Source organism: Amblyomma mixtum, chromosome 8, assembly GCF_055824585.1.
Source record: "Amblyomma mixtum isolate Tamu chromosome 8, ASM5582458v1, whole genome shotgun sequence".
NCBI classification, from domain to species: domain Eukaryota; kingdom Metazoa; phylum Arthropoda; class Arachnida; order Ixodida; family Ixodidae; genus Amblyomma; species Amblyomma mixtum.
In genome coordinates, this window is record NC_143019.1 from 44,352,842 (window position 1) to 44,377,357 (window position 24,516).

Sequence of the window (24,516 nt, forward strand, 5' to 3'; positions counted from 1 at the left end):
GGTAACGTTCCAAGGCGCCCGTTCAAGTGAGCGCGGTTTCATCGATAACCTGCCTTATTCCGTTGCCGTCTCTCATATCGGGGTGAATAGGTGACGTTGCACTTGCATGAAGCAGCCTGAAAAAAGTCAGTCGAGCGCGGTAGGGCGAGAGCCTAAAACTTAGGTGAAACAATGCGATCGCCGCCTAAAAAAAAAGAAACAAAGGTTTTTGCTGTAGCCTCAGATGGAACACGTGCGAAGTAAGGCAAAAGATAAGGTCACACCCGCTTGTTCTCGGCACGGCGGGCGAGAATTCGCGAGATTAGGCCTAAGTCTACCGGGCAGTAGCGATGCGGCGGCAGCATGGCCGCGCCCTTTTAGTGGTGCTCGGGTGTAATTATCTTAATTATTGGTGACGTTGTTGGAAACTGACCTTGACTGAGTGAACTAATGAAACCCTTCCTGCCTCGCTCGTCGAACTGTGATGTCTCCTGAAGCCCTGCATTAATTGGGGCCTTGAAACTATTGTCAAGTTAGAGTCGGACCAGAATTGAAGAACCCAGCTATTACCGCGGCGCCTGACAACATCGTGTTTGTGCCACCTGTTCGCCTGTCCATCGCTAAACACGGCGGATAACCTCTTCAATCACGAAACAACGAACTTCTGCAAAGGTACCACTGCTGCCAGCCTGTCAACGAAGTGCGGTGTTTTCGGCGTCGCCCCTTCAAAGGGGGAACTCGGCTTGCATGGACGATGCCTTCCCAAAGCTTCATCCGCGGCAGCAAGAACGGTAAGTGCGATTACAATCGGTCCGTTCTGCTACTCGCACTGCTGGATTCGCGAGTTTTGCAATACTCGAGCTTCTGTTAGCGTAGAAAATGCGCTGAACGCACTTACGAAGATAGCGTAACAACTTTTATCCGGAGTGATTTCTGGCGCCAGTCGCAGAAGCACAGCTAGCTGTAAGCAGGGATAGGCAACATGCGATCATGTGTAGCTGAGGGGTGATCGCGTGTCTGTTGTTGGTCTAGAAGTTAGGGCACAGCTGCAAGCAACGATAGGCAGCACGCAGTGATGTGTAGCTGAGAGGTGATCGCTGATCTAGAAGTCAAAGGCACGCCCTGAGACGAGCGTCTCTTCTAGAAAGCTGGGAGGGAAGTAAGCACCGAAGTTGTCGCTCAGCGATTACTGCAGATTAAGGAATTAGAAGCACTGTTTTTCTCGGTCCCGCATTGATGGAACTTTCGTACCAGTGGGTTTAAGCATTCTCCTTTAGGAGAGAAAAGGAAATGTGGGGAGGTTAGCTGGAAGAGGACACCGGATCGATACCCTGCACTGGGGGAAATGGATGAGAGGATGTCAAGGTGCACGAGAAACGGTAAAGCGCTGTTCTCTAAAGAATGAAAGAGCCGTTCCACTTCGTAACACCTTAGAAGCCTTCATTTTTTAGGTGATAGAAAGGCACGAGATTGGCTAGCATCGGCCCGAATGCTCCGTCTTTTGCATCGATTGCACTGGCACGCATATATTGACGAGGGGGCCCGAAGTTTCGCCGAGGCTTCAGCCCACTCAAGTTGCGCTACTATGAACTATGTCGAGGGCATTTTGTTGGCACTGTGTGGAGGGGGGTGGGCATTTTGTTGAACTGCGTGAAGGGCATTGTGCTGCCGGCTGCCTGCCTTAGCTTGATGTGCCGCTCTGCGTTCGCACAACAGAGTACGCGGCCCTGTAATTAGCCACAATGTGTACGCAGAAGCAGAAAACCTTCGCAACGTTGTCGCAAAAAAGCCCTTGGCGTGAAATTCCTAACTATTCGGCTCCGGCATACATGATCGTATCGCACAGATCTTCATTAACTAGTCGCGTTCTTTTATTTTTGATACCTTTTGATCGGCCACAACAAGAAGTAGGACCAGATTCATGCCAAGCTGTCGCAGACGCGATGCGCTGCCAAGTTCCAATGCTATCGGGATTTGTTCGCCTATCTACGTAGCGGTTTGTTGCGATTATCTTTACAGTCACCATTCAGGTTCATCACCGCCGACGCGCGGCCTTAGCAATCGTCTTTCGCCAGGACTCGCGTATGCGCGCCAGACGTGATTAGAAGGCTGGCGAAATATCGCAGTTTTGAAGCGAAAAGCTTCACTACCCGCACTACAGCCGCGCTTAGCGTGAGCCGTCGGAGCCAAGATTTGCCGCAGCTGCGCATGCGCGAAACCGAGCGACGTCACGCGCGGCGCAGGTGGCCGCAGCCGCCGCCGCGCCGACTCCGCCGCCTGACCGTTCGGCGCAGCCGCGCGCTACTGCGCATGTGCGCCGCCTCCTCACCGCCGCTACTACTGCGCGCTCGCCTCCTCTTCACCGTTTGACCTTTCGCTGCAGCCGCGTGTTTACCACAGTTACTACGTATGCGCAAGGAGGGCTATATAATGGGCTTGCCTACACCGTTATCGTGGTGCTCCCAGTGCATTGTGCGCGAACTGCGACAGCCATGACGTCAAGCAAAGCATAACTGCAGCTTTTCGCTTGTATATCCAGGCTTAACCAGAGCTAAGCCACTGCCATTTTTTTTCACTTATGATTTCGCAATGTTAGAAACTGTTCGCAGAGAAGTATGTATACGGGCTTTGCCAAAAACACCATATATGTTTCACCTAAGATGTTCAGCAATTTTTTAATATGGGCTTTTTCAGTTAGAAGAGTGCTTTTTATCTGCATAGCATTGTCAGCGGTATAGCTCATCAGAGTACTGCTAAAACATGCTAACTTGTAGGCTGGTTAACTAAACTTTGCAGTTGTTGCTCAGTTTTATTTAGTGAGATGCGGGAAATCCTTCGTGAGTAATATCCATGCCAGTTTTTAGAATTTCGAAAACGCATTTACTTTCGCCCCGCCACGGTGGCTCAGTGGTTACGGCGCTCGGCTGCTGACCCGAAAGACGCGGGTTCGATCCCGGCCGCGGAGGCCGAATTTCGATGAAGGCGAAATTCTAGAGGTCCGTGTGCTGTACGATGTCAGTGCACGTTAAAGAACCCCAGGTGGTCGAAATTTCCGGAGCCCTTCACTAAGGCGTCCCTCATAGCCTAAGTTTCTTCGGGACGTTAAACCCCAATAAACCAATAAACCAAACCAAAAGCATTTACTTTCGGTGCTGTGAGCCAACAATTTTGCCTACGTCGCGTCAAAATACACGCGCTCTCGAAAAGCTTGCAGGCGAAGCAACCCCTGCAGTGCTCGTAACTCGTCCAAATAGCCAAAATATGTTGGGCCATAGCGCGGAGAGCAGCTGCGTTTCAATTCTAAAAACTGATATTCATATTATTTGCGCTGGGCCACATGCCTATCAGTAAATAAGGAGACTAACAGTAATAATTAAAAGTTCACTATTTTATATCAGTTACCATCCTACTAGTTAGTAGTTCTTAACTGTATTCTGATGCGCTACACTGCGGACAATGCTGTGCTGAAAAAGCGCTCGTGTAGCTCAAAAAGCCCATTTTCAAAACTCGCAGGTCTTCTTAAGTGAAAAACTCGGTATGTAGTACAGCCTGCCTAGTTCGAATCCGGGCCATGCACCGTGGCTCGCTTTGGCGGTCCAAATCTGTCGGCTGTGAGGCGAACTGTTGCTCACCTGTCCGGGACTTCCCAGAGTGCTATAGACAGCCCCAGTACATGACATATAAACAAACTTTTTTTGGCTGTTTTCCTACAGCAGTTGCATAGTCCAGCGCAACATGAAGGTTCACTCTCGCTTAGGCCGAAAGGCACCAACAACTTTTTACTGGTGTAAGGTTCGTTTACTCGCCAGCCAATAATAAAAATGGCGGTACAGTGTTGAGAAACCTAATGACTAGCTGTGCTGATGTGTGCTGTACTCAGCCTTCTTGAGGCATTGCACAGCGTTAGAGTACTTTATTTTAGGTGAATTAGGCCCGAAGTGATCGCCTGCAAATCGCCAGACTACGTATTATCGTGCTCAGCATGCAGTTCAGCGCCTGCATTCGACGTCGACCATGCAGCGGTATGCTCTACGCGGTCGCAAGGTTAGTTGGTGGAGCGTTGTCTAGGAAAAAGTAAATATAGCTGTAATCTAAACGTACACTGAATAGTAATCTGAACTCGTCTTTTTACCGCGGGAACTCGATCTACACGTTCTAGGAATTCTTAGAAATTTCGAATTATAGTCCTGTGCGACCGATTTCCTCAATTTAAATCGAATTAAACTTCCGTCTCCCGCCTTTTTTTGAACTCGCCGCAGACGGTAGGAGGAGTCAACCGATATTTCAACCAGTTCCGTGGCGGCTTGCCGCTCTGCCATCGGCGGAATGATACGTACCGGTCGGCGAAAGCAAAGAGGCAAAGAGTCCGCGCGTATTTTTATTTCTGTGGGCCTAATTTGCGGCTATGTAGCCTCTGGCTGGAGTAATTTATTCACGGCAACCTAAAAAACAAAATACAAGCGAAAGCGAAGCCGCCACACGACCGCCTGAAAGGCACTTCACGCGTTAGTTGACTCCTCCTACCGTCTGCGGCGAGTTCAAAAAAAGGTGGGAGCCGGGACGTTTAATCCGATTTAAATTACGGAAATCGGTCGCACAGGACAATAATTCGAAGTTTCCATGAATGCTCGGAACGTGTAGATCGAGTTCCCGCGCTAAAAAGACTAGCTTCGATTACTCTTCGGTGCACCTTTAACACACACCACACAGAAAGACTGACGGGACGGGACGGGCTCCGAACGACAGCGCCCGTCCTGTCCGCCTTTCTGTGTGCTGTGTGTTAAATTAGCCCTGTTTTTACCTTTTGTTAGATAGACACCGCTTGAATGTGTCGTGATGGACACTGCAGAAGACCATGCACTTTCTAGTACCAGCTGCGTGTATAACTTTCCGACACCGCCGGGCGACCGCTGCTTTGTGATTGGAGCTCCGCCTATAACTTGAGTATTTCAAGACATAGTGAGCGCCATGGTGTCCGTTCATGGCGTCTGTGGCAACAGTGTTCAGAGTTTCGCTTGAACAGCGTGGGATCCCCACGACTGTATGGTACACGCGTCACTGTCGCTGCTATGTCGACTTTCTTTCGATGATCCCAGGCAAAAGTTAATTCACCCAAGAAATGGTTTGCTTTGGAAGTCACATTTACAGACCTGCCTGCATTTTGTAACCGTTACGTAACTCTATGCTGAGCCACGTTGCAAACTTTACTACGTTTTCTGGCGTGCAGGGGCTTGTCAGTTCTGGTGAATGACCGTGACGTTTTCTCTTTACCGCAAAGTCAGTTTTTTTTAGTGCTTCGGCAGTAGACGGATCAGTACCGAGGCACTTGATCGTCATTACCTATGGCGTCCTAAAAATCACCCTCAGTTCCCTCTGCCTGCCAGGTAGCACCGAAGCATTAGACCAATGTGACATTTTTCTTTTGGTCAGACGTTAATTAAGTTTTCTTAATGACCCTTTTTAATAATTTCTTTACGTTACAGATGAACATCCTAGTAAACTTTTTATAACATTAATTAAACATTATAACAACGTAAATGTAATATTGTCGAAAATAATGAAGCAACCCTGCACTAGTATGCAGGCCCACCATTGTGACAATTTAATCAACGCTTTGCAAGGACCAGCAACGAAGGCGACACTTCGTCTCCACAGTAGAGCACAACATGCGACTAGAATGTACTTACCTCCGAAAGCATGCAGTGGAGTCAAGCTTACACGCCCATTACTGAGAGGTGTCCCATGAGTGGTAGTAGCGAAAGGATAATAAGAAGTTTAACAAAATAATCTGCTTGAGCATGTTACCTATGGCGGGCACAATCTAAGAGATTTAGTTGCGCGAAGCACTGCTAGTTGAAAAACTTGTGTACTGTAAAATTAGTGGAGAGTGTTCTGGGACTCGGTGCTAGAAATATATCTGCAGTGTTTTATAGTTATGATTCAAATATAATAATGTTTAATAAACAATAAGGAGACATTGCTGACTTGGAACGTTAAATATATGTTTATGCTGCAGCGTTTACCATCATTTGTTCATTTTTAACATTATAACAAGAGTTGAAAGCCAGGATTGGAATAATATTTATGTTCAGTGTTAAAATAATTTTTATGTGTAACATATAAACTTAAATATTAATTTCTAACAGTTAATGCAACGTTTCAATGTAACAATGTTACTGAACTTGCATAAATTTTTCATAAGATTGTTCTAATTTTCCGTGCTACCTGGGCGTGGCCAGCATATCGCCTTTGACACGTGTGGGGATGTGGGAGGGACAGCTTTATTTTAACAAAAAGGATCCTTTGTTCTTGACCAAGAGTCCAGGCGTCTGTGCTTCACTGAGAACTCTGTACACTTGCCATGATTGGCTAGCTGGTTGAGCAACTAGCAGAATGTCATTCCATGAGGAGGCGGACCGGTCGGGTATGGGGGACTTGCCATCGGTTGGGGGCATTCCCACACCGTGTACTGTGCGATGTCAGTGCGCGTTAAAGAACCCCAGGTGGTCGAAATTTCCGGAGCCCTCCACTACGGCGTCCCTCATAGCCTGAGGCGCTTTGGGACGTTAAACCCCCATAAAACGTCCCCCACAGGTTGTGTATGAGGGTGCCGCCCCACATGTTGAGCAGAGTAGGGAGGTCAAGGTGGGGTGGTGGCGATGAAGGAGGTGCGATGAATGTCTGCAGTTGCCGCCAGACTGCACTGTATTTTGAATTTCGTGTACGGTGAGGTGGTGGGAGGGTAAGCGCCTGTTTTTGTAATAAGTGGTTTTTTTATGTGAGAAGAGCCCGAGAGGATTCCTGCGTGGGTTTGGGTGTCCCATCTTCTTGGGGCCTGAAGGATAGTTCTCGAGTCAGCGTATGAACACGCTGGTTACCGGGGATCGATACTTACCCAGGAACCCACGTGAGGGTTATCTCTTGGGTAAGCGTATGTCCTGATGCGAGAATGCGTCGGGCGATTGACGTGATAACGCTTTGCTGAGTGACGGTACACAGCTTTGGAGACGGTGGAGATATCCGTGATGTTGGGATCTTGTGCATAGTGTATAAGCACCAAGCCCATGGCCGCTCCTTCAGCCTCCGTGGGGAAGGTGGCTGCGGCCCCGATGGTGCCATCCTCGAGAGTAGGCGGGGACAGCGGCATAATAGCCCGGTAGGGTGCGTTGTGCCGCGTTTACATACATGTCGGGTCTGCCTCTGTAGTGCTTGTTGTAATACTAGGCTCGTGCCTGGCGTCTGGCCCCGTGTAGCTCGGGGCTCATATTTCTGGGTAGAGGTTTGATGCGCATTGGACCCTGGATGTCAGGTGCAATGATTTGATAGTTGGGGGCAGGTGAGCAGGTAGATTGGAGCCTGGCGAAGATGCCGTAAGAGATGTTGGCCGGTTTCTGTGCGGGTTAGTTGAAGTATCTGGTTGTCTCGTTTGGCTTCGTGGAGTTCCGAGATAGTTTTGTAGGTGCCCGTTGAGAGTAGTGATTTGTGCTAAGCGACTGTGGTAGGCGGAGCGTTGAGATTATTGCCTTTCTAATAAAAGCATCAGCTTTGTCTTGTGAGAAAGCGGTAAGGAACGTGAAAAGTCGTGTCTGGTGATGAGGGCGTCTGTCATATTAAAGGTTTCCCTCTCCGACAGTCCATGGTTGCATGTGGCTACACTGTGGACAAGACCCTCGATTTGTTTGGTTCGCTTCTCTAGGAGTTGTACAGGGAAGGTTGCATCCAAAGCGTCCTGTATGTGCAGTCCAAGGACCTATGGAGTCAAGGACGTTGGAGTCCAAGGAGTCTATTGACCAACTCCAGGGGACCAGCGGTATGTGGTCGTCGTACATTCGGAGGTGCATGCGTGGATCCCGGGGAAGTGGTCTGATCATCAGCAGTTCCGATTTGAGCGGGGAGCACATAAGGCCCATATTGGTCAGGTTCGAGGTGATGATATCAACTGCCAATTGTAAGGTGTCTTGCGCCTCTCCTGTGGAGCCTTCAGTCGTTGATGTCGGCGTATATTGCCGAGTGGAGGTCAGGTATGTTGGTCAGTTGTTTGGCCAGCGGGGCTAGAGTTACATTAAATAAGAGAAGGGAGAGAAGAGCTCCTTGTGGAGTGCCCCGGTTGGGGAGGGAGAACGGAGGTGACGGTATAGTGCCGAGTTGGATCTGGGCCGTTGATTGTGTCTTATTAAGAAGGCTTGGATGTAGCGCCACATTTGCGAAGGTTATGTTCGTGGCTAGTATTGTTTCTGGCCACTTTAACTATCTTATCCATATTTTTATTTATTTTATTTACATGATACTGGAGACCTTTTTGGTCCAAGCAGGGAGGCAAAAGCAAATTGTACAAGAAATTGTTACAGAGCATTGAACAAATGCAGCTTACGTACATACATATGTTTAAAATTCATGCATGCAGCTATAAAAGCACTCCGAGATACATCTTCGTCAGATCTAAAATAGTCACAAATGCAAGTTTCAGAAGGGCATTTTGAGTGGTTAAAAGATATATATTGCTAATGACATTTCCCTCTTTGTCTCTTAGCGCATACATCTAGTATCTACCTATGAGTAGTTTTTTCTTCACTGCTTTTAGGCTACCTCCGTTCCACTCCTACCTTTATTCCTTCCTTTGCGGCGCTTTTCGGGTTGTCCACCGAGATGTGTGATGCAGTTACTGCATCATTTCCTTTCCTTAGAACCAATTCTCAAACTAATTTTGTTTTCTTCAGGGCTCGGCTTAAAACCTCGAAGTCCGTCTCAAATACAGGAAGCATCCAGTAGCAGCCGGCCTCAACACGATTGATTCCTTGTTGCGTGCTGCCCCTTTCCATGTTGATCGTATTATTAACTCTTCCTCAAAACACATTAAAAAAAGTAATCAAATCAGTTCCAAAATACGATGCACAGAGCGATCTCCACAAAAGCGATTGGCTCTCCGAAGCGCGCGTCCCGCCCTACAACTTTGATAGGGCACACTACACTCTCTCTTAAAATTAAAAAGAAAACAAACTAAACTGACCCCGGAGTTGAGTTCTACACGGGTCTATCCGGCGCCTTCCTAGAACACATTCAATTATGACCTCCCGAGCGTTTCCCACGCTTAAGACGTTGCCGTAAACCGGAAGGGTCACTGTCGTGCGATCTCCCCTTCGAAGTGGGGGGGGGGGGGGGGGGGGGGGGATTTGTAGTTGGCCGTTTGCGATCTGCTGTCGCTTGCCGTTCTGATCTTCTTTCTTAGAACTGTCCTATCTCCTACTCTCTTCTTGGTTTTTCCTTTTTTCCCGGCGGCGAGGGCTAACATTGTGTGGCGGACGACCCTGTTTCGCGCCATATTAGGTTACAGTGGTGGTGCGCAGTTGGCGTGCGTAGGGCTTTTTAAGGGCTCCTGTCCAGTCCCCATGTTGGGCTCCGCGGTGGGCGGCTGGCGCCTTTCTTGAACACCAAAACTTTTTTATGGCTTCTCATTTTTTAACGCCGATCTCCGCTGCAAAAGAGGGCGCACCGAGACAGCCAAAATTCTTCCCAAATAACCAAAACAGCTTAGAACGGTTCCATGAAGTGCACTCTGAACACGCAGAGAAGAACGGCTAGATGCATTACACCATTTCTTGTCACCAGAACTTTCACAGATAGCATAGGCCAGGGCTATAAGATAAAAAAACCAGCAAACGGTGACCTCCTACTAGTAATCCTGTACAACCACCAGCACGAAGAGTAAGCAGAAGTCACCTCTTTTGGAGACACACCTGTGACACTCAACCCACCCCGATCCTTGAACACAGTGCGAGGAGTTAACGCAGACGACGGCCTTAGGCATGTAACAGAAGTACTTCTTGAAGGACTAGAGGAACAAAACGTGACTAACGTGTAGAGAATAAAAATGAGGAGAGGCGACCAAGAAATAGCCACGAAACACATCATCCTGGCTTTCGCATCAAGCATATACTCCCAGAATCCGTAGAAATCGGCTGTATGAAACTTCACTTCGGGCAGTACATACCAAACCCACGACGTTGCTTTCAGTGCCAACGGTATGGCGACAGCTCTCAGAGCTGCCGAAGCCAACTGACTTGCGCGAAGCATGCTTCACACGAACATGATTCTGATAACTGTACACTTGAACCACATCTGTGCGTAAATCGTGAGGACAGCCATCCGACGTACTCATGTGCATGCCTAATAGCGATATGCGAAATACGCAGCGCCAACTCTCGCCGCTCCGAGAACCAAGTCCTCCGTGTTGGTTCCGTACAGAAAACGAAACCGCGGCCCAGCGTTTCGTTAAAACGGCTGCGCTTCATTTGAAAAGTGAAATGCCGATGGGCTTTTACGCTACGGTGTCCACTATACAAAGAAACTACGATGCGTGCCAGAACCTGGTGTGTTCTAGCTTGTCGCTTTTCTATTTCTTTTACTCTGTCCCAACGTTCTCCAAATGCCATGCGATCGAGGTACAAACTTAGGCTCTAAGCACGAAAACATTCTAGAAAAACTATAATATCTTCCGCCGCAACCGAGAGCAGGTTAGCAGACGTTCGGATGGCGTTCCCATCATCGTTAAAAATGGAGTTGCATTTCGCGAACACAAGCTTAAAACTAGATTAGAAACTGTGGCAGCCATCCTACAAACATTTAAAACATTTACGGTATGCTGCGTGTACCTGGAGCGACATGTTAATCTAAGCAATCATGAATTAAAAGACCTTTTGGAGCAGCACCCAGAGCCATATCTAATATCTGGAGATTTTAACGCGCACTCCAGCTTTCAGGGTACTGACAAAACTGACACTAGAGGACAATTCATTGAGGATGTTATACTGTGTAATGACCTCTATCTATTAAACACTGGAAAACCAACCTGTTGTTCTCCTAGCTCAGGACAAATGAGCTGTATAGATTTATCTTTTAGTTCGCCATCTATTTTTAGATACAAAATTTGATGACCTAGACAACCCACATGGAAGTGATCATCTGCCTATACTAATCAACATCTTCACTAGAAGTCACTCCATCAAAATCATGACGTTGGAAGCTGCATCTCGTCTACAGGGCACTGTTCCGAGAAAAGGCCAGCCTAGAAAAAAATAGTTACCGACAACCTCAGTTTTAGACAACCTTAACGAACTTTTCACGACGTGTACTATTACCGCTGCGCGCCTAGTCATCCCTCAGTCCTCTGGAGTAGTAAAAAAGAGTAAAAAAGTATTGCATACAAGAACGTAGGGAAGCTAAAAAGATAGAAAAGAATGCTTGGGGATTTTCCCGTAGGTATGCAACGCAGGATAATTGAACAAACTTTGGTTTGGTTTTTTTTTATGGGGTTTAACGTCCCAAAGCGACTGAGGCTATGAGAGACGCCGTAGTGGAGGGCTCCGGAAATTGGGACCACCTGGGGTTCTTTAACGTGCACTGACATCGCACAGTACACGGGTCTGTTAAGAAGGCGAGAGCGAAAGACCGATGTATCCGTCACAGTGCCGCAAAAACTTCTCGGCAAAATTATGTGTCGTCATAAACAGCTCAACAACATTAAAACACATATGGGAGAAAGCTCTAAAGATAAATGGCAGCTATTCCCCATTCACAGTTCGCCTTCTGACAGCCCCTGCTGTATAGACAGATATAGAACAGGAAAGCATTTCGGGTAAATACTTTTCTGCAGTTTCCAGTTCGTCACAGTACACAGAAACAGTCCTAAAATACAAAAACACAGCTGAAAAACACACTGACAACAAGTGGCAGCACAAATGAACCTTGCAATAGTTCAATCACGCTTCAAGAAATCCATGAACTAATTTCCACTGATAAAAAGGCTGCACCCGACCCATATGAAGTACCGTCTTTGTCAAAAGTAACCAGGCTGGATGGTTTGCTTCTAGCTCGTGCAGTGGAGCCCTTACGGCTTCCCTGAAGCTGTAATGGTCGTTAAAGGTAAGGACTGGGTGTCTTCTTACCTTCCAACCTCTTTTGATCTTTAGGAAAGCCCCATGGGCTCCACTATACAAGCTAGAAGCAAACCATGCAGCCTGGTTACTTTTGACAAAGACGGTACATTATCAAATGCTAGCCTATCTCTCCAGATATGTCGTAGATACACTTTGAAGACTTTTTTGTGAAGTACCGTCTTTGTCAAAAGTAACCAGGCTGGATGGTTTGCTTCTAGCTCGTGCAGTGGAGCCCTTACGGCTTCCCTGAAGCTGTAATGGTCGTTAAAGGTAAGGACTGGGTGTCTTCTTACCTTCCAACCTCTTTTGATCTTTAGGAAAGCCCCATGGGCTCCACTATACAAGCTAGAAGCAAACCATGCAGCCTGGTTACTTTTGACAAAGACGGTACATTATCAAATGCTAGCCTATCTCTCCAGATATGTCGTAGATACACTTTGAAGACTTTTTTGTAACAAATTTTGGGCATTGGGGAAAGTACCCGAAGCCTGGAGAAAAACTATTATTGTGCAGTTTCTTAAACCAGGAAAGCCACCAACCTCTCCTAACAATTATAGACCCATAGCCCTTACCGGTTGCCTCTCAAAATACTTTGAAAGTGTCCTGAATATGAGATAAACTTTTGTCCTTCTATCCTCCGAACTTCTTGACATCCGTCAGTGTGGTTTTAAAAAGGGATGCTCCACTCCAGATCACCTAGTTCGTCTTGAAATGCTGTCCGGGAAGCTCTTGTACACAAACAACACTGCAGTCTCTTTTGATTTAGAGAAGGCATACGACACAACCTAGAGGTTCGGAATTATTCAAGACCTTGCCGAGCTTGGCATCCGAGGCAGAATGTTGACCTGCCTAAAAGACTTCTTATCTAACCGTTCATTCCATGTACGCCTAGGCTCAACCCTTTCGAGGAATTTCATTAAGTAAAATGGATTACCACAGGGGCGTATTTTAAGCGTAACACTTTTTGTTGTAAAGGAGAACTCTGTTATTAAAATAATTGCAAGGTGCATTATGTATTCACTCTATGTAGACGTTCTTCAGATGGGCTGCACATCGTCCAATGTGCCAACAAGTGAAATAAACTGACAACATGGACAGACAGAAATGGTTTCCGATTTTCTTTAGAGAAAACAGTGCCCATTTTTTTTCTATCTGAAACGAGGCTTAAAGGCAGATTCCACCCTACACCTGAACGAAACTGAGCTACCCGTAAAAGATCAGCATAAATTTCTAGGCATAACGTATGACATAAAGCTCCCTTGCCAGCCTCTCATAAACGCGCTGAATAAGAAAGCCTTCCGATCCTTGAGCATACACAAAGTACCTTCACGAAAACACTGGGGGGCAGATAGGACATGTCTTTTAGCAATATACCACTCTGTGGAACGCTCTGTCCTGGTTTATGGATGTATATTGCATGGTCAGCGAGACCATCGTATCATAAACGAGTGGATCCATTACATAACTTTCCACTGGCGCCTACAGGTAGTTGCCCATAAATAGTCTTGATGTAGGAACTAACCAACCATCATTTACAGACAGAAGAACCATGCTTACGTGTTCATATATTCTAGAAATTCGTTCACAACCTAAACACGTCTGTCACCAAATAGTTACAATGTGCCCTTCTAGAATACTTTTTAACAATAAACCGCAAACTACCAGGCCACATTTTTGCGTTTTGAAGAGATGTGCCAAAACATCTTCGTAGAAGACACATTACCTGGCATTGATCGAAGACGAGATCCACTGCGGCCCTTGGTACAATTTTCGTGCAATCTGTGATTTCACTCTTGCAGAGTTCCGTAAAAAAACAAACCACAAAGCAACATGTAATAGAAGAACTTCTTGCGCTCGGGGAAAAGTACAGTACTTTCAGAGCTTTTTGTACAGATGGTTCAGAAACAGATGTTTTCGTTGGAAGCACAGTGACACAAGGGAATTTGAATGAAATAGTAAGGCTTCCGCAATGTGCTTCCATCTTCACTGCCGAATGTTACGCCATCTGTGCAGCCACTGAAAGAATACTAAACAAGAACCTCACAAATAGCATTATTTACACAGACTACATTAGCAGGGGGACGTAATTACGGCAGCTTTTAACACATACAGCCGTTCATTTAACAACAAAAAAAAAAAGAACGAAAGAGCAAGAGAATCGCAGGTTTTCAGGTATAATCGGAGTGCTTCCCTTCGAGTCGTGAACAATATTTCCGTGTATTCTCGTTCCATACATATAAATAGTAAATATAAATATAATGAACTCTTATCTCCACCCGCATAACCTAGTAGTAGTAGTAGTAGTAGTAGTAGTAAAAGACCTTTATTCGGCCAAAATTTACAGGCCGAGCATGTCGACCGCCTGGGCGACCAGGAGTCGCTGTTCTGCCTCCCCTTCAGCGCCAAGCCAGTCGAGCCAGGTGGTGATGGATAAAGAAGGTGGGGGGTAGGAACCCGACTGCTGAGCAGCCGGGCAATAGAAGGGCAATGAGCCAGGTCCACATAGATACAGGGGCAGTTGGGACAGGAAGGGTCTGATCGATAGCGATAGAGAAAGAGGCGAGACGGGGTGATAGCTACATTCATTTGGATGTGCCGAAGAAGGCCAGCCTCCGGCACCGTGAGCGATGGATGAGGGGCCTCTCCCTTGTTCTGGCTCGTAATTCCGGGAAGCTATCTCATGAGACTAAAGATCTGATTAAGAAACGGCAAAGCATGAGGACGTCTAACTCCATAGATAGAATAGAACTAATAGAGCTGTCGAAGTTAATAAATAAGCGCAAGGTAGCCGACATCAGGAAGTTTAACATGGAGAAAATCGAGCATGCTCTGAAGAGCGGAGGTAGCCTAAAAGCAGTGAAGAGAAATTCTAGGCATAGGTAAAAACCAGATTTATGCGATAAGAGACAAAGAGGGCAATGTCATTAGCAATATGGATAAGGTAGTTAAAGTAGCCAAACAGTTCTTCACAAATCTATACAGTAGCGATTGCAATCAGAATGTTACTGAGAGAGGCAGTAGAGCACACCAATGGGACATCCCATCAGTAACAAAGGAGGAAGTAGAAAGCCTTAGGAGCAATGCCAAGAGAAAAATCAGCTGGTGAGGATCAGATAACAGCAGATTTGTTGAAGGATGGAGGAGAGATTGTGCTCGAAAAACTAGCCACCCAGTATACGCAATGCCTTGTGACTTCGAGCGTACCTAGAGCTTGGAAAAACGCTAACATTATCTTAATTAATAAGAAAGGAGACGTCAGGGACTTAAAGAATTACAGACCGATCTGCTTATTGTCGGCTGCCTGCAAGGTATTTACTAAGGTAATCGCTAATAGGGTCAGGACAACCTTAGTCTTCAATCAACCAAATGATCAGGCAGGCTTTCGTAAAGGATACTCGACAATAGACCATATTCACGCAATCAGTCAGGTGATAGATAAATGCGCAGAATATAATCAACCCTATATATAGCCTTCATTGATTAGGAGAAAGTATTCGACTCAGTAGAAACCTCAGTAATCATGCAGGCATTGCAGAATCAGGGTGTAGAAAAGTGTTGTGTGAAAATGTTGGAAGATATTTATAACGATTGCACACCTACCATAGTTCTCCATAAGGTCAGCAATGAAATTCTAATAAGGAAAGGTGTCAGGCAGGGAGATACGATCTCGCCAATGCTCTTCACTGCCTGCTTACAGGAGGTATTCCGGGGACTGGAATGAGAACAGTTGGGGAGAAGAGTTAATGGAGAATACCTGAGTAATCTGCGATTCACTGATGACATTGCCTTGCTAAGTCTCTCAAGAGATGAGCTGCAAAGCAGAACGGTAGGTCTTAAAATTAACATGCAGAAAACCAAAGTAATGTTCAACAGTCTGGCAAGGGAACAGCAGTTCGCAATTGGTAGCGAGGTGCTGGAAGTGGTAAGAGAATGGCTCTACTTAGGGCAGGTAGTGGCCGCTGATCCAGATCATGAGAGGGAAATAACTAGAAGAATAAGAATGGGGTGGAGCGCATATGGCACGTTCTCTCAGATCATGAATGGCAGTTTGCCGTTATCCCTCAAGAGAAATGTATATAACAGGTGTATCTTACCGGTACTCACCTATGGGGCAGAAACGTGGAGGCTAACAAAGAGAGTTCAGCTTAAGTTAAGGACAACGCAGCGAGCTAGGGAAAGAGAAATGATAGGTGTGACGTTAAGAGATTGGAAGCGGGCGGAGTGGGTGAGAGAAAAAACGGACGTTAATGATATCCTAGTTGCAATGAAGAGGAAGAAGTGGGCTTGGGAGGGCATGTAATGCGAAGGCAAGATAACCACTGGTCCTTAAGGGTAACGGAGTGTATTCCAGGAGAAGACAAACGTAGCAGGGGGCGGCATAATGTTAGGTGGGCGGGCATACGATGGCTGCAGCGGGCAAAGTACAGGGTTAATTGGAGAGACATGGGAGAGGCCTTTTCCCTGCAGTGGGCGCAGTCAGGCTGATGCTGATAGTGATGATAATGTCCCCGTGAATGTGTCCATAAAGTTGATTATTCATAGAAACGAATATCCGGGAAAAACAAGCCAATTTATTACGAAAAGAAGTTGGTGACGAGAGTTTGCCTCTGTGCATACCGAGGAGAGCATTATTATTCAATGCAGACAAAGCTGAGCTACGTGAAGGGCGTTCTCTCGGTCACCATTGTCCCAAAGATACTGAAGCGTTTTCTGTGGAGACCCAAGCCATGACAGCACTCTTCGATGGCTAGATTTAATCCAAGTGTTTTTTGTTTTCTTCATAAGCGCACTAAATTCGCATGTGTGCTCGCCACTCTTGCTCTTCATAGAAGCATTCAGTTCCATTCTTGATGATGACGATGAATTCTTATGGCGCAAGGCCATAAGAGGTCAAAGAGCGACACGGCACAAGGTTTTTTCGTTGCACAAGGTGGGGTCAAAGACCCATTTCCCAAGTATTTCACCCTAAAGAAGCCGAGCACCAGGCCAGGGGAATCTTGTGCCCATTGTATCGCCGGTGGGCATCCGGCGGCACTGGGGACATTCAGTTCCATTCTTCCGAACTTCATGCTGGCCATTGTAAGGCTTTCGACTGGCTTCGCATCGCCTTCACTAGACAGCTTCCAAAGAATTTTCTACATATTCATGAACAGCTTGCTTGGTTGAGATGTAGGATGTTCTGGCTGTTCAGAAAGAGTGGTAGCTAGTGTACTGACACCGTCGATGTGCATCAGTGGGTCGAAGTGCAACATCACAAGATAAGCTTACAATATTGTAAATAAACAAAAAAAACGCAGTTGTGCAGCTTGGTCTAGGCGAGTGGTTGCGTTCGTTTTTCCTCCGAGGAATGCCGCAGGTTGTTTTTAGCGTTGGTGGCGTCAGAGTTCAACTCCCTGGACGAGTGTTCGCGCCCTGCTCGTTTCCGGTGTCCCCGTATACCTCCCTATACTAGATGTGACCGTGGCCGGGGCACAAACAGGTGCTGAGTTTACGTAGCCACGAGCTCAGTGCCACGAGATCATCGCCGCGCGCATTCGTACCGCCTTGTTGACTTCAAAAGTGTGCCATCGGCATTCTCAGTTGACCCAAGTAACGAGCCCATCAGCCTGTATTCTGAGGTTTGTTCACCATTGCTGTAAATTTTCTGCGTGGACACGTCGACCTACGGAATGCGCTGTACGCCGCTTTAGCAGGCCACGAGACGACGTAACAGCTTGCTGCCTTTGAATACCCGCGCCTTGTGCATTCTTGTCTGCCCTCCGCTTGTTAGGGCGGTGACTGGAGAACAGAACAGTGGAGGGGCAACCCACAAGTAGGCGTGAAGTTATCAGCAGATCAGCTCAGGTCTCCTTGACGAGCCGTTAAAGGTTTCAGAGCCGCGGCCGGGCTGCAGCGGGGTGCTTTGAGGGCTCCGGATCCGTGGACCGTGCGAGTAACCCGAGAGACGCTTAGACAGCCATGCTGCTCTGTTGATACTTATGACTTGGAGGCAAGTGCTGTCTCGCTTTTCGAAGAAATTACTGAGCGCTTCTCCCGAGTTCTGCATGTAGTAGAGGGCAAAGGCGTGGTCGTAGTTTCCTGCCTAGCCGAAGGCAAGGAAGCTGTAGGCGTTCATTCTCTCCCTTTTGCTTTTGGAAGAACCGCCGCACGGGAGACAGCAGCGAACGGATTGCTCATTTGGTCCAACCACGTGACAGCTATTGTTTTTTTTTCGAATATTTTATATTGGTTGTACGTAAACCTAAGTTCTTGGTCTCCAGTACCGTTCTGCCTCTATCTAGCAAGCTCCCTCCCTGGTGAGGAAATTCATCGGCCACAAATCACGTCAGCCTCAGGAAAATTAAGAGTAGGGGATCGAGAGAAAAAAAAATTTACTCGTGCGCTGCGACAAAGACGAGGTTACTGCTTTGCATTGGTCGAAATGCTTACTGAAACGCAGGAGAGAGAGAGAGAGAGAAACAACTTTATTGCCATAGCTTGAGTGGATGCTTGTAGCGCGACAAAAAACAGACAAGGGACAGAAGACGAACGGGACAAGCAGCCGCCGCGGTGGCTCAGTGGCTATGGTGCTCGGCTGCTGGCCCGAAAGACGCGGGTTCGATCCCGGCCGCGGCGGCTGAATTTCTTTGGAGGAGAAATTCGAGGCCCGTGTACTGTGCGATGTCAGTGCACGTTAAAGAACCCCAGGTGGTCGAAATTTCCGGAGCCCTCCACTACGGCGTCTCTCATAGCCTTAGTCGCTTTGGGACGTTGAACCCCATAAACCAACCAACCAACGAACGGGACAAGCGCTCCCGTTCTTGTCCCGTTAGCGCTTGTCCCGTTCGTCTTCTGTCCCTTGTCTGTTTTTGTCGCGCTACAAGCATCCACTCAAGCAAAATGAACCAACTCGCCCAGCAAAAAGTGTTATTGAACTTTATTGCCATAGAGTGGCGGGATTTAGGGCAGGTGGGCTTGGTGTGGCCCCCAGGTGGGGGCGACTTCCTGGGCCCACGAAATGAGTGCCAGTTGGATGCTCTTGTCTGGCCTTCTGAGGAGTTGGTTCCATCCGTCCTCGGAGGGAGCTGGCAGTAATGTTCTAGGGGGCGGATTTCGAGCGCAACCCCAGAGGATGTGCGCCTGGGTGGCGATTTCTCCCTGGTAACAATTTTGGCAGACGGGGTCGTATTCCCCGTCTGTGATGAGTGAAAGCCTAGAATGGCTAAGGATGGAGTGTGTCTGCAACCTGCGGAGCAAGGTGGCTTGCGCTCGATTCAAGTCGGGGTGTGGAGGCGGGAACTGGCGTCTCATCTCTCTGTGGAGGTTGGTAATTTCGGCAAAGGTCTGGGGAGCCTCGGCAAGAGCGTCTGGGTCCGTGGGGCCGGCCGCCCGGTTGGTTAGTCCTCGGGCTAGTCGGTCGACCCCTTCGTTTCCAGAGTTTCCCGCGTGGGCGGGTGCCCAGACCAGGTTGGTCTTATGGTCGGGAGTGCAGCCGCGAAGGATGCGTGCAGTGGGGTGGCAGATAACACCTGCCGAGTAATTTTGTATTGCTCTTTTGGAGTAGCTGAGGACTGTGCGGGTACGTGGGTCAGCGATGGCCAGCGCGATGGCGGTTTCTTCTGCCGCTGTCGGAGAGTGAGCTACTACTGTGGCGGCGGTGACGAGAGTAGATTGTGGCGTGGTTGCACAAGCCACGTATGTGTTTGCACTTTGCCGTGCAGCATCTACGTATATTGCGTGTTCGTCGGCAAGGTATGTGGCATCTAGTGCTTGGGCTTTCAGCTGACGGCGCGTATCATGGCGGCCAGGTAGCATGTTTTTGGGGATTGGTTTTATAACTAGGCGGCTATAGACCCCTATCGGAATGGGCGTCGTGGGGTGGACGTCGCCTATGGGGTTGATGTTGAGACGGTCAAGTATGAGCCGCCCGTGTTTAGTGCGGGAGAGGCGGTGGATTTGGGCGGTCTTGTGTGCCTCTATGAGTTCTGTGAGCGTGTTGTAGATGCCGAGTTGGAGGAGGTGCTGTGTGCTGGCGTACTGAGGTAGCCCCAGTGCCGCTTTGTACGCTGAACGTATAATGCTGTTCACAGCTTCCTCGTCCTTCCGGCGGAGGTGATAGTAGGGGTAGGAGTAGACTATCCTGCTAATGAGGAAAGCTTGCGTGAGCCGACAGAGGTCATCCTCCTTCATACCTCTGCGGCGGGTGCTGATGCGGCGGATAAGTACAGCGTTATGAACGCCGCTGTGAGGTTCTTAGCTTTGTTATTCCATTGCCCAAAGTTTGTTTTCATGCAAAGAAGACGTAAACACACTGAGAAAGATAGGTCCTTGCGAAAATTCTCCACGTATACATAACGAAGTCCGTACTAGCGAGGTACGACTATATATAATTCCGAACCACGATGAGGGTGAAACGCCGTGCCATGTTTGATGAATACATAGTATAGCGTTGTGCTAAAATAGGCTAGTGGGAAAACAACTCAAATGAATAAAGAAGGAATGAAGGGACGGTCTAGCCAATACCATGCGACTGACATACACGTCGAATGCATAAGCTTTGACTGATTCGGTTGCTTCGTAAGCAGCGTCACTTTTTCCCGGACCATTTGCGTTGGGAACTATTATTTAGACGCTGAACAAATATATTCCAGATGCTACATCACGAATAGTTCACCTACCACGTGTTTTTTTCGCCACATTTTGCATTGGGCTGATCATGGTGAAAAATTCGTGGTCGGTGTCGCACAAATCTATTCACTCAATTTATTCTTTTCATTCACAGTTAGTGAATCGAATCGATTACAAAGAGGCGTTATGGAGTGCATAGGCGCGCAGTTGTCCTCTCCTTTTTAATTTCTCCGGCACCAGTCCTGTTTTTAGTTTGCGATTCTCGTGGGCATGGCTTCGTCATCATTCTTTTCTTTTCCTTTCCTTCTATCATAGGACATAAGTTAGGTTGGCGAGCTGTTTTCGTAAGGATCGGCAGCACACTACACTTTTCTTCAGGTGTTTTGCAGGGGCTTCAGATGCCTTGCAGAGAAGCGAGAGGTTTCGCTCAGGTGGACTTTGACGGGCGAGCCGATGTAAAAAACGCGCATTCCAACCTATGCGCCGTTGTGGCCTACCTGTTTTCAGGAGTGTAATTTAAAGAAAGTGGACATTTGTGATAAATAATAAAAAATAACAGCCAAATATACAACGAAGCCCCTTACAAATACATATAAATGAATACAACTTGGTTCTGTCGTGCCTTAATGAGCGTTATTCCTGTCGCGTGTGTCCTGCAAAATTTGTATGTTTGCTCATGATTGTGTTTTTTATCAAACCGGTAATATAACACGTATCATCAAATATCCCTCAAAAGCGACCTTAAAAAGCGGTATTAGTTGCTGTCGACATAGAAGCCATACATAAACGCTCCGAGCTCTCATGCCAGAATACCGGCTTTTCTTCTTGCGTATACTTTGGATAGTGTATGCAATGTCGGGTGCAAAAAGTGGTACGCAACATTAGAGGTTGTATGGCTTGCTGCTTTCGCGGCCATTTTCGGCATTTAGGTCAAGCTGGAGCGCCACTCATCGAAACGAGCAAAATGACTTGCCTCTGGATCAAAACGGTCTCCTTCGATCACAGTACACCACATATCTAAGGTGCCGTAACTAGTTGTTACCAAGCTTCTCACATGATTCTCGGTCGATAGATTTTTATTTGCCTACTCAAATTTGTTCTATTTATTTTTGATATTTTTGAAGCCGGTATCCGACCTTGAGGTCGCTAATGGAAACCTCAACCTCAGATGCTTAGAAACACTTCTAGAAAAGCTACCAGAGCCATATCTGTTAGTCGGAGAACTCCTCTTTCTGGGGAAGTGGAGAAACTAATCCCAGAGGTCGCATTTTAGAAGATTTTATTCTGTGCAGTAATGTGTGCCTACTGAATTCAGGAAAGCCCATGTACTGCTCCCTAAAAACTGCAAAAATTAGCAGTTTAGATTTATCGTTTAGTTCACCATCACCTTTTAATGATGTTAAATGAGATCTTCTGGACAACCCACGCGGAATGGATCATTTTCCACCCATTATTATACCTGAAGAGATAACTGTACAGCAGCTGTATCCCACCAGTAGTCACATACGAGGCAGAAACGAGGAGGCTAACGAAAAGGGTTCTGCTTATGTTAAGGACGACACAGCGAGCACTCAGGACCAATGCCACTCCGCTAGCCCCGATTACACTGTGGAGGTCGACAGGACCAACACACCGAGGTATAGCCCGCAGGCAAATCGTTTATTTGGGGTGATTCCAAAATACGATAACCGCCCTCGGTAGCGCAGGCAGCAGGAAACGGGCACGGGGAAAGCTCGATGTCACCTGGAAAAGCCGCGTTTGTCTCATGGCTCCGTCCATCCCGTCCATCCCGTCACGCGTTGTCTCATGGCTCCTTCAACTCTCTCCCCGTGGTGGGCTGCCCGTGCGGCCACCGAATACACGAGGGGGAAAGGAGGGTCGCCCACGTGACGATGTGGATGCTGCTTCCCAGCTTTCTTCTCTGCCAACCCCGAGAGAGCCGGGAGGGTAAGGGTCGCTGTAGGCCACTTGAGAGAGTTCGGCAGGATATGCGCCGCCTAGGGCGGTCGAAGGGTAGACTGGATGCTCGCAACTGTTATCCCCAACCGTTCCCAATCTAGGTCTCCGAATACCTCCAGCAACTAGGCGGTATATTTCCAATGCTATTGCATTGGAAATATAGTGCCTCCCTGTCTGACATCCTTCCGTACTGCAATTTTATTGCGGTGGTTATGGAGGACACCTGCGATCCTCTAGTCAAGTGCACCCTCGGAGGGCGAAGCCCTCCTCTAAAATAAGCAAATCACGGAACATGTGCTACTCTCGCTTGCACACACTTCCTTCTCTCGACCTCATCCCCTCCGTTACTCGCATCCCCATCCCCCGGAAAATTAATTTGGGCCCACTGCTCTCTGGAGTCCCGTTGTAGTTTTTTCGGGCGCGTTCCGACTCGTCCTATAGAAACTGCCCCCTTCCATATGCCGACCTAGGACAATGCCACTTCCATTGTCTTATCGCCCTCCCAATACCTATACTTCTCTCAAAATCCACCTAGCGTGCCTGGCTGGGATCGGCACAGCTGGCCGACTAAGTAGCCCTGGGCGCTCTCCCAATGTCGTGCTGCTCTACCCTCCACCATGATTTTCATTACAATAATTCAGCAATATGATGGCTTCCAATATTCCCTTCATAAGCTGTTCTAGTGTGAAGACAGTGGCATTCTTCGGCATTGAACCCCAGTCCTCCGGCTCAGTAGCCGAACACCCTTACCACAGGGCTAAGGCAAAATGCAACAGCAGCCATGGGCTGTGCACTGTCCGGGCGCGTTAAAACGTCGGGTGGTCCAGATTATTGTGAAGATCTTCACTGCGGTGTCTTTCATAGCTCATGAGCAGTTTGGGGACGTTAAACTGAGCACAGCATGTAGCACTGTCAGCTTATAAAAGCTGAAGCTGATCCAGGGGTTGCCTGGATCTTTTCTTATCTTGCCCTTAATTCCCTTACTCCCCCCCCCCCCCCCCCCCCCCCCCCCCCCCCCCCCTGGTAACAAATTTGTGCAGGTCCGTGCTGTACCCGAGCGCGGGGCTGGATGACCGGAGGAACAGGAGAAGTTGTCCACGTTGCTGCGCCTGAAGCCTTGGGCGGCAGAGCTCACCGTCTCCGAGAACCTGCACACGGTGAGCACATCGCGCAATTCAGCCAAAGCTAAAATGCTGCGGAACCATCTAAATGCATAGTCCGCAGGAGCAGGACTAAGGAAAGCGAACTTTTTTTGGATGTCTAGAGTATATGAACTCCCCTTACTGTCACAGTTGTATTGTGGCCATGATGTTCATGAATTATAAAAGATCAATTGCGTTTGGTATATTTGAAGGACTGGTCAGGCTTGCAGTCTTGCTTTACATGTTGTTTGGCACCTGTGCACTGCTGCAAGCGCGCTATAGTAGAAGATATACGCGCAGTGCAAAAGCAAGGAGGTGACACATCAGGAAAAAAAAAAGGCGAGGATCCGTGTGCGAAACTACATATACATGAACTACGCGGACGACTGGGTGCTGTGTGAGTATTTGGAACCCCGGGGCCTGCTGAACTAGTTGCAAGTGAAATTAGTGATGACACATTGGAATGATGCGTGAGTCACGGATACGCTGCGAAAATGCTGAGAATGATTGAGTAATTGGGTGCGATGTCAGGCGTCACTGCAATTCAGCAGTGACGCCGTATGGCTGCTATTTAGTAATTACTTCCTTATTATAAATTTACTTCACCGTGGGGGATTTCCCTAAACATCGCACTACTCCTGTCTTCTAAGGTCCCTATAGTGGCATGCTAATTGATCGCATGTATAAAAAGAGAAACAAATTCCAGAAACAGAAAAGAACAAAGAAAATACCTGAAGAGAACCGTAGCAGGCACCGGGCTAACCGTGACGAAAGCTGACAATGGGCTACAGTTTCAAACCCCCATAACGAATTTGCGCAGGTCACGACTGTAGGCAGACACGTGGTTGGATGACTGGAGGTGCAGGACACGTTTTCTACGTACACGAGAATCTTTG

The 24,516-nt window shown here is 47.8% G+C and overlaps 1 long non-coding RNA gene across 1 annotated transcript; it reads left to right on the forward strand.

The window, feature by feature from the left end:
- The first annotated feature begins 576 nt into the window (after window positions 1-576).
- LOC149332261 (uncharacterized) lies at window positions 577-24,516 on the forward strand. Its single transcript, XR_016284883.1, has 3 exons — window positions 577-770; window positions 23,519-23,635; window positions 24,441-24,516. It is a non-coding gene; the product is annotated as an uncharacterized LOC149332261 (long non-coding RNA).